We start from the raw sequence: 13,182 nt of genomic DNA on the forward strand, positions 1-13,182 counted from the left end.
GTCGCCATGAAGTTCTCCAACTGCTCACTAGAAGCAAAACTGTTGTTTATGCAAAAAAAAAAAAAAAAAAAAAAAAAACGGATATGAATTTGTGGCACATTATGGGATGTTATTTTTCATGCAGTATTTGATTCCAAGCTGCAATTAGAAGTTGTATGAGTGGTAATGCTTGGTGGACAGTCCTAGATTGGTTGTTAGTTTTTTTTTCAACCAAAAAAAAAAAAAAATGGTGCCCAAATGAGGAAAAAAAAAAAGTGATTTGCATTGTTTGCTTTTTTCCCTCCAGTTGACTTGTTTCGAGATGGACTTCGTGCTATGACACATGAAAGAAAGAACTCATAGTTATGAAGGTCAGGTTGGACTACTTAAGTACTTAGTACACACAATAGGACGGTACTTCTGTAGTTACGCTCTTACTGCAGGGGATTTCACATTGTGGAACATTTATTGCTCGGGGGGGATCTTGTACATTTGATCCTCAATGTTTGCCCTGTCACCCTCAAACAATCATCTCCTTGCTCTCTCTCTCCTTTGAAAACATTTGAAACCGTGCTGAATAAAAGACTTCTTCTCTGACCGCGTTCGAGTCTGTTTAATGCCGCAGGACCCCTGCAGCCTCGTAGTTGGACGCTGGCAATCGATCCTTCGGCCTTTTCATCAGATTTGTTTGGAAAGCAAAAATTTAAGTGGCAAAACTCGACCCCGTGCTCTAGTTAAGAGATGAGCAGCAGCATTTGGAACGACCGGAGATGTCTGAGTGAAGACTGGCCTCTGAAATTGGACAAATAAAAGGGCCCAAGTCATATGCTGTGTTGAACACCAAGGAAGGTATGAAATGTTCCTCATGTGTTCCAGTTACGAGGCAAAGGGCTGCATTCTGAACCAACCGCAGACCTTTGAGGAAAGACTGACACTTTCATTTCTAAGTAAACCATCCACAATTGCATCCATCCATTTTCTTTTGCCGCTTATCCTCACGAGGGTTGCTGGGAGTGCTAGAGCCTATCCCAGCTGTCAACGGGCAGGAGGCGGGGTGCACCCTGAACTGGTTGCCAGCCAATCATAGGGCACATGGAGACAAACAGCTGCACTCACAATCACACCTAGGGGCAATTTAGAGTATCCAATTAATGTTGTGCGTTTTTGGGGGATTTAGGAGGAAACCGGAGTGCCCGGGGGAAACCCACGTAGGCACGAGGAGAACATGCAAACTCAGAACTGTGAGGCCAAGACTTTACCAGCTGAGCCACTGTGCCACCTCTACAATTACTATTTTATTAATTTTTTTGTGTTGATTCCACTTATAATCCATTTTCAGGGTGTCAAAAGTCGTTGGATCATAAGATCGCCAAATGCAGAGAAACTGGAAGAGAGTATGGACATATTGAGAATTTCAGATGTTATTTTTCATGTAAATTGAGCTACGGGGCCTCCTGTAAGTTGTAGCAAAACATTCCTGTTATCTTAATGTGTCGTCACCGAACCCTATCGTGAACAATTTGAGCATGTGCATGAGCGATGCACGTCATCTACCAGAAGAGGGCGCTGTTCAATCCCACACTGAGAACACATGAACGCCTGATCTTTCAAGGGCGATTTAAATTCAGTCCTTCAGATGGGCAACATGCATGTGCGTATGTGTTTGAGAGCTCAACCCCCCCCCCCCCCAAAAGCTTTTGCCGCTGCACTATTTGTGGCACGCAGCCTCAGTAGATTTATAACTCTTGGGCCGGATCTCCAGATTTAAGCCCCCGACTTAGGGGCAGCTGATCCCTGAGACACGAAGGCACCACGCGCCATCCCTTACCAGTCAGAAGGGATCCCGAGCACCTGGGTGCGGGATTAGCAAACGCACCCTCGCGGCGGACCCTAAAACACACACTCGCACTCGCGACTAGGCCTGTCAAGTCATTCAACTTGTATTTCTGGAGATGCTGTTGAGTAGAACCTGTCACCTGCGATCGTGTATGACATGCTGTGTAATTCACAACACCCCACCCCCTCCCCCCACCCCCCCCCAAAAAAGCTCTTACTATACACACACACACACACAAGAAAAACGCTTAAAAAAAACTTTCATGCACAAAAAGCTCACACACATATACACACACACACACACACACACACACACGCGGGTGGTACAGTGGGTCAGCTTGGTAAAGCGTTGGCCTCACAGTTCTGAGGACCCAGGTTCGATCCCGGCCCCACCTGTGTGGAGTTTGCATGTTCTCGGTTTCCTCCCACATCCCAAAAATATGCAACATTAATTTGACACTCTAAATTGCCCCGAGGTGTGATTGTGAGTTCACCAGTGTTCAGGGTGTAGCCCGTCTCCTGCCCTTTGACAGCTGGGATAGGCTCCAGCACTACCCCGTGACCCTAGTGAGGATAAGCGGCAAAGAAAATGGATGGATATCAATTTACCCAAAAATATCACATTCAAAGAGAGAGACAAAACTCACAAAAACAACCTCATAAGCACCAAATACCTCACACACAAATAAAAATTTGATTTAATTTAAAATTCACACACACCAAGAAACACACACACACACGAACAAACCTCTTACACAAAACATCTTAAAAAAAAAAGCTTTTTTTTGGGGGGGGGGGTGAGGCAAGCAACACAGAGAAACAAAAACCTCACACACACCCCAAAAACACAATATTTACCTCTCACAGAGACAAAAATTATGCCAAAATTATGATGACTGTATTTTTCTCCCTTTGTGTACGAGGCTTTTTGTTTCAGTGAGAAGATTCTGCATAAATTAGATATTTTATTGTATTTTTTTTTTATGTGTGTGAGGTTGTTTTTTTTCGTGTCATCGTTGACAACGCACTGTTGCGCTTTTGTCCCGTCACACAATGAATGGCGCTGTACTTGTGACACAAATTCATGCAACATTCTTTTGTGTGTGCGTGTGTTTTTGTGAGCCGCAGCATTCAATGTCATCGCCGGGAACACACACACATTTCCTCCACTCAAAACACACACAAATGTCAATCACATTCCTTTGTTGATGGCATCAAGCCTGTGAACGAACACATGGAACGTGGCGAGTATCTCTCTCTCTCTCTCAACGGCTTTGGTTTTAATATTCACCACAGCTGAAGGGACACATGGCACTGATCCCTGGAGAGAGCCCAAGGTTAGACACGGGGCACCCACATGAAAAGAGCGGCGAGGGGAGCTGGGGGCGTGTGGGGTGGGGGGTTCAGCGTCTAATCTGGTTTATTTAGTGTGACACAATCGGTAATTCGACACGTGGGATGCCTCGGATGATGACTGCTGTCTCCTGTCATCGGCCTGGCGTCGTCACAGAAATAATCCAGATAATCTTTTTTTTTATTTCTTTTTTTAATCATTTATATTATATGTTTTTGAAAAAACGGGCCCGGTGGTGGTCAACATGATGGGAAGGGTTGACCTACATTTTCAGCCTATTCTCCTCATTCATATTCTGTTCGTGTCCCCTCGGCACTACTTGCAGGACTGTATGTGATTGTGGACTTCATTGTTTTTGTCCAATCAGGTTTGGGCCTCCTTGCGTTGCTATGTCAAGCTAATCTGCCAAGGGCCTTCAAACCCATATAACTTCAACTATATTAGCAATTTCTCGAACCAATCAGAATTCAGACGTCAGACCTTTCTCGTCCTGATTGGTTGGTCTGACTTGGACTAGCAAAACACTTCTGGAACATTCTGCAAATGTTAATACAATAAATAATCAGTGTTTCTGGTGAGTACAATGTGTTTTTCTTACATTTTTTGAGTGTTTTTGTCTTGTTATTAGATAAATATCAATTATACTAAAGATGATGTACATGGCCCAGTTGCAGGTGGTTATATGATTTAATTGTTTTATTCTTCTTTGTTCTTATATGTTTTTTAAGGTAGTTTTTATTTTTGTCTGTATTTTGATAATGCTTTAATCATGTAAAGCAGATTGAGTTGTTACCTGATTATAAAATGTGTTCTACAGTATGAATACATTACATTAAATTTTATTTTGATCCCGCTCAAAATTATTACCGGTACTTTGTCTACATAAAAAAAAAAAATACTTTAACACAAAGTGAGAATATGAACATTGAATAAAACTTACTATATTTTTTATCCTGAGCACTGTTTGTTTTTTTCTTTTCTTTTTTTTTTTTTTACACTTAGCAAAAAAGCAATGATTAGCATTTCAGGTAAATGGAGGGAGAGGGGAGTAAAAATTCAAATAATTTTGTTAGAGACTATTTTGTTACCTTTTGTCAAGTTACACTTTTGATTTATGTCAAAAGTGTACTACTTTTAAGTTTACTTTAGTCAATACATTTCTATTGGTCACAAGCTAAAATATGGATGAATTATTTTTTTTAATTTTAAATTTAAATTTTATATATATAAGAACAATGTATGGATTAAGTCTGTCCGCGAACTCTCTTCATCCCCCCACTGTTAAATTGCAATTTTTAAATTATTAATTAATAATGTGTGTAAAATGTTCATTTCCCCTCACTAATGCATGAATGTGTACGTTTACATTTCTGATTCGCATGCTGTACAGGTTAAAAATGCCATTTACCTCCTCCACATAAAATTAAAAAAAAAAAACATTAAAAATCTGAACACTCACCCAAAAACCCTGACACAAGCTATTTTCACAACAACAACAAGAATAACAATACACACAAAAACCTCTCATTCATTCATCCATCCATCTTTTCTGAGACTCTTATCCTCACGAGGGTCACGGGGAGTGCTGGAGCCTATCTCAGCTGTCAACGGGCAGGAGGCGGGGTACACCCTGAACCGGTCGCCGGCCGATCGCAGGACACATAGAGACAGCCGCACTCAAAATCAAACCTAGGGACAATTTAGAGTGTCCAATGAATGTTGCATGTTTTTGGGATGTGGGAGGAAACCGGAGTGCCCACCCGGAGAAAAAACCCACACAGGCACGGGGAGGACATGGAAACTGCAAGCAGGCGGGGCCAGGATTGAACCCGGTTCCTCAGAACTGTGAGGCCAACGCTTTACCAGCTGACCCACCGTGCCGCCTCTCTAAAAACTTTCACCCAGAATTTTGGACTGACAAATCATAGACATATATAAAAGGTTTTTGGGCGAGTGTTTTGTGTGTGTGTGTGTGTATGTGAATGTGAGACTAATCATGTACTACTAGTACAGTACACAGATCTTGTCAAGGAAATCGCTTTAATTTTTCTGGTGTGTGTGAGTATTTTTTTTTTGTGTGCAAAAAGTTTTTGGGGTGTGTCTGTTTGCGTGTTTTCACGTGGAAGAGGTTTTATAGTTTCTGTGAGCATGTTTGGGTGTGTGAGGATTTATGAGTACGAATGCTCTTTTGTCTTCACTATTAAGACAATCCACTGCACTAGTAGACCATCTTACAAGTAAGATATTTTCCACTACTGCTTTCCTGTACATTGTAACACTACCACACATTTGTGGAGAAACTTTGCATACTAGCATGACAACTAAATACTACCACGTACTACGAGTGAGACAAAACTTCTAGTGGCCATGTTTTTATTTTTTTTTTTTGCTACCCATAAGTTCCATCCTCGACAATTGCGTACTAGTAGACCAAAAGTGGCAATGTTGTGAAAAATGTCACCGGTAAGCTTGTGCGCTGAATTGTCTTATTAGTGAGGCAAACCGGGGTACTAGTCCACGGCCCTTAAACTGGATGCCAAAGATCTCCACTCGGCTTTTGCACTTTCCGCTTTGAGTGAGTACTTAGTGAGAGAGCCGAGCTTGGAACTCTCACAGGCAACAGTTGCTACTGTCACTCATTATCATCCCACAGGCACACACACACACACACACACACGTGCGTCACCCACGTCGGGACGCTAGCGCACACGGGCAGCGGGGTCACCCATGCCTCATAAAGGCCGCCCTTACAATGGCTTTTCTGTTTCTCTGACCACGGCGCAGAGATACAATAGCCCACTCGGGTGAACGTTCCGCCCCGATGCGGCCCCGCTTCTCGCTATTTTTCACCGGATGACAGCGAGGACGGCGCAGGCAGACGACGACGGCGGCGGGCCGGCATGTTTTCGCACGACGCCCCTGAAGGTGAGCCCAAACATTGCAAGCCGACACTGGGACGCCGGGAGCAGACAAAAAAAAGAAAAGATAATGCTGTCATTTATGCCACACTGAATTTTAATCAGTCAGCCTCATTATGAAATGCAAATTTAGAAAAAGTGTGCAGGAAGATAAAAAAATTTTGTTTCATTATGTTCTGGTAATTCCTTGAAAGCGGACGTGAAGTGAGAACAGGTAAACTGCTACTTGAGAAGCAGAAATGTAGTACATCACAACACTAGTTATGTTTTATCCACAAGTGGTGCCTACTCGTATACAATGACACTTTATTAGTAAACTGTTATGCACTAGTAACACCCCTAAACCCAACTGGTAAGCATCTGTCTACTACTACTAATAGCTTTCTGGACCTTACTAGTAGCACCAAATGTCTATGTACATTTCACGAGAACAACCGTGTCCACCTAGTAACATTCTTTTTCCCACTACTGTCTGATATTTCCGTACACTAGTTTGACAATTTTGGCATGCTCCATGTTACTAGTGAGGAAAAACTGGGCTCTGCTGCATGCTATTAGTTGCGCTAGTGAACCACTAGATGTTGGCTCGTAGAATTGACCCCTCCGTACAGGGCACTTAACCACGCCTCCTGAAGTGACGTCACGCCACGTGCGCTGACATAAGACAAACAATTTGTAAGAAATGGCAAATACAATACAATACATTGTTAACTGAGACAGACGCCATGCTTCTGATTACATTCAATCATTCACACGTAGCAATGTTATGCTTGCGGAGAACGTCTCATTCATTTATACGAGACGTGGATTAAAAATCAAATTTAGGGCATATCTTCGTGCAAACACAGTCTGGTTAACTTTTGGCCGCGAGCCAGCAAGAAATTGACACGTTTGTGCAGTCCGATCATCGCTAAATATCGCTCAACAAAAAATAAGTGTGTCAATCGTTCACACGTAGCGGTGTTATGCTAGCGGAGAACGTCTCATTCATTTATACGAGACGTGTATTAAAAATCAAATTTAGGGCATATCTTCGTGCAAACACAGTCTGGTTAAGCTTCGGCCGCGAGCCGGCAAGAAAGCGACACGTTTGTGCAGTCCGATCATCGCTAAATATCGCTCAACAAAGAATAAGTGTGTCAATCGTTCACACGTAGCACTGTTGTGCTAGCGGAGAACGTTTCATTCATTTATACGAGACGTGGATTAAAAATCAAATTTAGGGCATATCTTCGTGCAAACACAGTCTGGTTAAGCTTCGGCCGTGTGCCAGCAAGAAATCAATACGTTTGTGCAGTTCGATCATCGCTAAACATCGCTCAACAAAGAATAAGTGTGTCAATGGTTCACACGCAGCAGTGTTATGCTAGCGAAGAACTTCGAATTCATTTATACGAGACATGCATTGAAAATCAAATATAGGGCATACCTTCGTGCAAACATGTGTTCCGGTTGATATTAGATGGATTTAGTTGATGATGCGGTCTTCCACAAAGTTTGATCCATCGAAGGCATTTTTCGGACTGGGTCTTCGGTTTTGGAAAGGGTACGAATGGAACTCCACCAACTCGCCTTTCGGGATACCTGTCGTCACTATTACAAAGTCCGTGACTACACCTCTTAACCATATTTTTTGTTAAATGACCCAAATACGCGATAAAACGCTAACAAAACCTATACTGGACCATTCAATGTTGTCTGAGAAAATGGCGGGAGCAAAAACGGGCTTTGGTTTATGCAGATCTCTGGCCTCTGATTGGTCAGTGACGCGGATTGCGCAATATCCACGGAGGGGTCAATTGTATATTGCCACTAATAGTACTAGTAGGTGTCAACAAGTGAACAGTTTTATCTCACTATATCCATCCATCCATTTTCTTTGCCGCTTATCCTCACAAGGGTCGCGTCGGGTGCTGGAGCCAATCCCAGCTGTCAACGGGCAGGAGGCGGGGTGCACCCTCAATTGGTCGTCAGCCAATCGCAGGGCACATGGAGACAGACAACAGTCGCACTCACAATCACACCTCGGGGCAATTTTAGAGTGTCCAATTAATGATGCATGTTTTTGGGATGTGGGAGGAAACCGGAGAAAACCCACACACGCACGGGGAGAACATACAAACTCCACACAGGCGGGTCCGGGATCGAACCCGGGACCTCAGAACTGTGAGGCTAACGTTTTCAAGCGGATCACTGTGCCGCCCAGGATCACTTTTGTAATGTCGTTTTAGATTAGCGAGCCATTTTTCAATATCAAGAATATCAAAAGCATTTGAGGATTTATTCGATATTCTTGCTTTTACTTCCAACTTTCATTTATTATTTTTTTTTTTTTAACTCAGATAAGATATTAATACAAACGGTTTCCGTATGCGTGATCTCCGGCTCAGGTGCATGTATCGGTACGCTCTTTGAAGTCATTAGCGGACATCCTATTACAATTACACGTGAGTAATGAGCATCATATCAAGGAGATCAAAGAAGCGCCTTGCCTGCGGAGCGGGATTAGCGCGACGGGGGCGGAGCCGGTCTGGGCTCGTGGGCTGACAGATGGACGGGACTCCCCCAGATCGACCGACCGGGGTGTGGCGCTGAACGCAGAGATTCCTGCCGGCAGAGAAATGCGTTGCGATTTGCCCCGCAGGTGTTAACACTTCACCACCTCCCAGCGCCGCCGTCCTCTCCTCATTGGCGGGGCTTCCCCCGCTCCTCCCCACCACCACCTCCCCTTCCAAGGAAGTTAAAAGTAAACGCTGACAAATGTCTGGCGCGACTATGATTCATATTCAGGTCGCTGGTGTTGTTAATAATTGATCTCCTGTTATGTACCTTAGCAATAAAGGAAGAAAGGCGCTATTTGCAAACGGCGTGGTTTGCGGGCCTTTTGTCAAAGTTCACTGCTCCTGCGCTAGTGCTTCACATATTCTCCGCTACTACTTTAAATATCCGATCCTCAATCAAAAGTGAGTCTCATCAACAACTTTGTCAAGAAATTTTCAGACATGCGCTCCTCTATCGGACGGAATTAGACTGTGAAGCTGTTCCCAATGTTTTTTTCTGGTGAGTCTATGGATAGATACCATGAGAGATATTTATATTGTTCAGTTATCTATGTGACATATGGTAACGGACAGTTTTGAGGGTGATGGGAGAGGGGGCGGGGGGGCAAACACCATGTTGGTGGGCACTGCCCCAACAACCCTTCACTAGAACCGCCACTGTTGCTCATTTTAATGCAAAGTACTTTTTTCCTCTTGCCTTCATGGCATTTGCTCTCCAAATGCGGCAACAATTTCGTTTCCGACCATCTTCCGGAATCATTTCTGCACATCCGCAGCGGGAGCACACGAAACAACCACGTTGGATTGAGCATTTGTTTTGTTTTCAATTGTGTGAATTAAGACGAAAACAAATTTCTTTCAAAGTCAACTTGGCCCCTTAAAATCTCTGTGCTTGCCTCATGGTAAGTTCACCTCCTGGTGCATCGTACATGGTATTATATAGAACATAATGAATGTAAAACAAATTATGCATTGATATACATAATTACATCATTATCTAACACACAGGTGTCAAACTCAAGGCCCAGGGGCCAGATCTGGCCGGCCACGTGATTTTATGTGGCCCGCGGAGCCAAATCTAGAGTGTCAATTTCCATGATTCTTGTAAAAATCTGTACCAAAATTTCAAATTCTCATATAACATAAAAGGGGCGGCACGGTTGCTCAGCTGGTAAACCGTTGCCCTCACAGTTCTAAGGCCCCTGGTTCAATCCCGGACCGCCTGTGTGGAGTTTGCATGTTCCATCCGTGCCTGAGTGGGTTTCCTCCGGGCACTCCGGTTTCCTCCCACATCCCAAAAACATGCAACATTAATTGGACACTCTAAAGTGCCCCTAGGTGTGATTATGAGTGCGGCTGTTTGTCTTGATGTGCCCCGCGATTGGCTGGCAACCAGTTCAGGGTCTACCCCGCCTCCTGCCCGTTGACAGCTGGTATAGGCTCCAGCACTCCCCGTGACCCTCGTGAGGATAAGCGGCATAGAAAATGGATGGATGGATACATCATAAATGGTAAAGTTGAGATACTACAAGCATTTCTGTTACCAAACGTGAATAGTTGAAAAACACATGACCCTTGCTTTGTGATTTCAAAACTAGTTCATAAATTGATGATGTAAAATATGATGAGATGATTAAATATTTTTGTTCCACAGTCATAATGGCCCTCTGAGGGAAACCCGAACAGCAATGTGGCCCATGAGAAAAATGAGTTTGACACCCCTGATCTAGCATATCACAGTCAGACTTGGATCATTATATTGTGGTCCACAAAAGCATATCAAGTGTGTCGACTTGGTTTCTGTTAAATTCCTGTTCATTTGGAAGAAAGTCTTGCGCCCAAATTGCATTTTTCTTTAAGTGAATCCTTCCCCCTCCATCATCTATATATATATATATATATATATATATAATATATATATATAATATATATATATATATATAAATGGGCTCCAGCACTTCCGTGACAGTCATGAGGATAAGTGGCTAAGAAAATGGATGGATGATGGATGGATGGATGGATGGATGGATGGATGGATGGATGGATGGATGGATATGTATTTGTGTGTGTCTGTGTGGCGACCCGTGGTCATGCTGAAGTGACACACATGCGAGCACACGGTAGGCCCCGAGCTGAAAATGTTTGGGGTATTTAATGATTAAAAAAACACATGGTAGTTTTTTTTTAACTACGACATCAACATGATTTTGATAGACGTCCTCACATTGATTGTGTAGGTATAAAGTTAAAGCGGAAATATTCAGGACTGACGCAAGTTGATGGACACACAGTCATGTATCGTGTGTCATGTGTGTCATATGTGACATATTTGATAAGGGCAGTTACAGGACAATCACAACAATAAATCAATGTCCTACCTTATAACTTCCATCCTCTGGGCCTTCTTGGTGAACTCCACGATGACTTTCATCTGACTTGGTGTTCTGGAGCATCTTCCGTTCAACAGACATCATGGCAAGGGTCAGACATTCTCTGCTGTCCCATGGCATTGCGCTGATAGGTTTTGATCCGTTTTAGTCCAGAAAATGTTCTTTCCACCGAAGGAGTTGTGGATGGTAAGGTGAGGAAGAGTTTGTAGACTTTTGACATCGCGCCGCACAATGAACTTGTAAATTCTGAGACGTTTTACCACACAAAGTTTGTGCAGAGATCCACGCACGCGCTTGCTCACAGGAGTGTGAATGTTGTTTAAATCATCATAACCTGTCGGAGTCCAGACTGCGTGTTCCGTGGGGGGGACGGAGACGGGGCGGACAGAACAGTTTCCTAACCTGTGGCTAACAGCCGGCTAGCCATTTTTGTTTGTGCTAGCTTGAAAGTGACGGACGAAATTCTTCCCCGTCATCGTGATGACTACTTCAGGAGTAGGCCGACCAATGTGAAATTATATTGTTCTTTTCCTCAAAAGTTCTCCGGGAAAACGGCACTGAACGTAAAGACTGAATTGAATTTATTTCACTCATTGTGACTCCGGCGAAAAACTGGACCACTGACTGTTTCCCGCCGAACAATTCTAATGAGCCAATTTTGCGCGTGCGCGTTGGTAGTTACTGACAGTTTTTGGGGGTTTTTTTTTGCCGTTCAAAATGCGCACGGGATACGACCACTGATCTTAAAAAAAAAGAAAAAAGAAAGACTGGATAGCGCATACATAGCTAGCTGTATGTCGATTGATTGAAGCCACCCGCCGCCATCTTTGTACTCCCAAACTTTGTGGAGGACAAGGTTTACAGGTTGGAATATGTTGGGGGGGTTCTCAAAGTTTGGCATGTAGAATTAAAACTGGTCGTGTGAGCTTGACATTTTTTTCATTTTTAACATGAATTAATTCGACTTAGTAAGCCCAAAAAAGGCTAAGTGCAAAGGAAAGACATATAACACCTTAACTACCAAGAAACCTTGCACATTACCTAAGGGCCTGATTTCCGTGACATGTTAACTTTTCCCAAAATACGCTGTGAAGCAATATCATCATAACATAGCAAAAAACTCAGCATTTTTTGTCATAAAAACATAACATTTTAAGTCACTCAGTTCGATGTATTTTCTGGAAATAAGACTTGCAATGGACAAAACGCATTGTTCATTTGTTGTCTCTGCGACGTCCTATTTCAGACAGAAAATTTAAACTAGTTCCCTTGCATTTGAAAATCAAATAAAATTTGCAGGGTTCTGTATGATGAAATTCATCAAAAATTTCACAGAAAATGTGTTTTCTTGCTTATCCACTGATGAATTTTGTGAAAACATTTACATCACTTTTTCGTGAAAAAAAAAATGTCGTTCTATGAAGGTGAAGCAGAGAGTGAACAGTGAACAACAACAACCGTAAACAAAAACTTTGTTTGAGTGAATTAAGCTCATCAGAAAAAAAAAACCCTTTACAAACAAACTTTAACAGTGTCAAAGTAAATATTTCTAATTCACCTGTGGAATGTTTTCTCACAGCCACGATGGTTGTTTTGGGAGTATCAAGATGGGGGATGGCGACTCCAGTTTTGGTGGCCAAGGAGCCATCCAGTCTTTTTTTTTTTTTTTGTGGTTTGTTTGAGATCAGTGGATACGACTGTACTTGGTATTTCATTGCGCATGCGCAACACATGTCGGCTAATACTAAGGTATTGTATAATAGTACACGCTGACAGATAAATATTTGCAATGATTTTATCAAAGGGCTTGGACATGAACTGCATTTATAGCTTATTATAACCGCTCGCACCTGACAGGTAGTTGATTTTTCACCTTTTTCGCGTGACTTCCGATTCAATATACAATCTCTCGCACCGGAAATTGTGCATAAATAATGATCTGTAATGAGCCGAAAGGGGAATATTTTTATTGATAACGTCCCTCTGAGGGAATGTGGCAAAATGCGTGCGTCACTCTTTTTTTTTTTTTTACTGTCAGTGAGCAAGTCAAGTGTTGTCCCCTTTTTTTTTTCCCCTGAAGCTTCCTCAATAAGAATGTAGCGCACGCACGCGCCGAGGAGCGAGCGTTCTGCGGAAGTGAGCAT

At 42.9% G+C, this 13,182-nt stretch overlaps 1 long non-coding RNA gene across 1 annotated transcript; it reads right to left on the minus strand.

Annotated features, from left to right (window-relative positions):
• Nucleotides 1–53: 53 nt before the first annotated feature.
• Nucleotides 54–11,162, minus strand: LOC133497753 (uncharacterized). Its single transcript, XR_009794101.1, has 2 exons — nucleotides 11,027–11,162; nucleotides 54–771 (listed from the first exon to the last, which is right to left on the minus strand). It is a non-coding gene; the product is annotated as an uncharacterized LOC133497753 (long non-coding RNA).
• Between the last annotated feature and the right edge of the window lie 2,020 nt (nucleotides 11,163–13,182).

The sequence above is a fragment of the Syngnathoides biaculeatus genome, chromosome 3, assembly GCF_019802595.1.
Source record: "Syngnathoides biaculeatus isolate LvHL_M chromosome 3, ASM1980259v1, whole genome shotgun sequence".
Taxonomy (NCBI): Eukaryota; Metazoa; Chordata; class Actinopteri; order Syngnathiformes; family Syngnathidae; genus Syngnathoides; species Syngnathoides biaculeatus.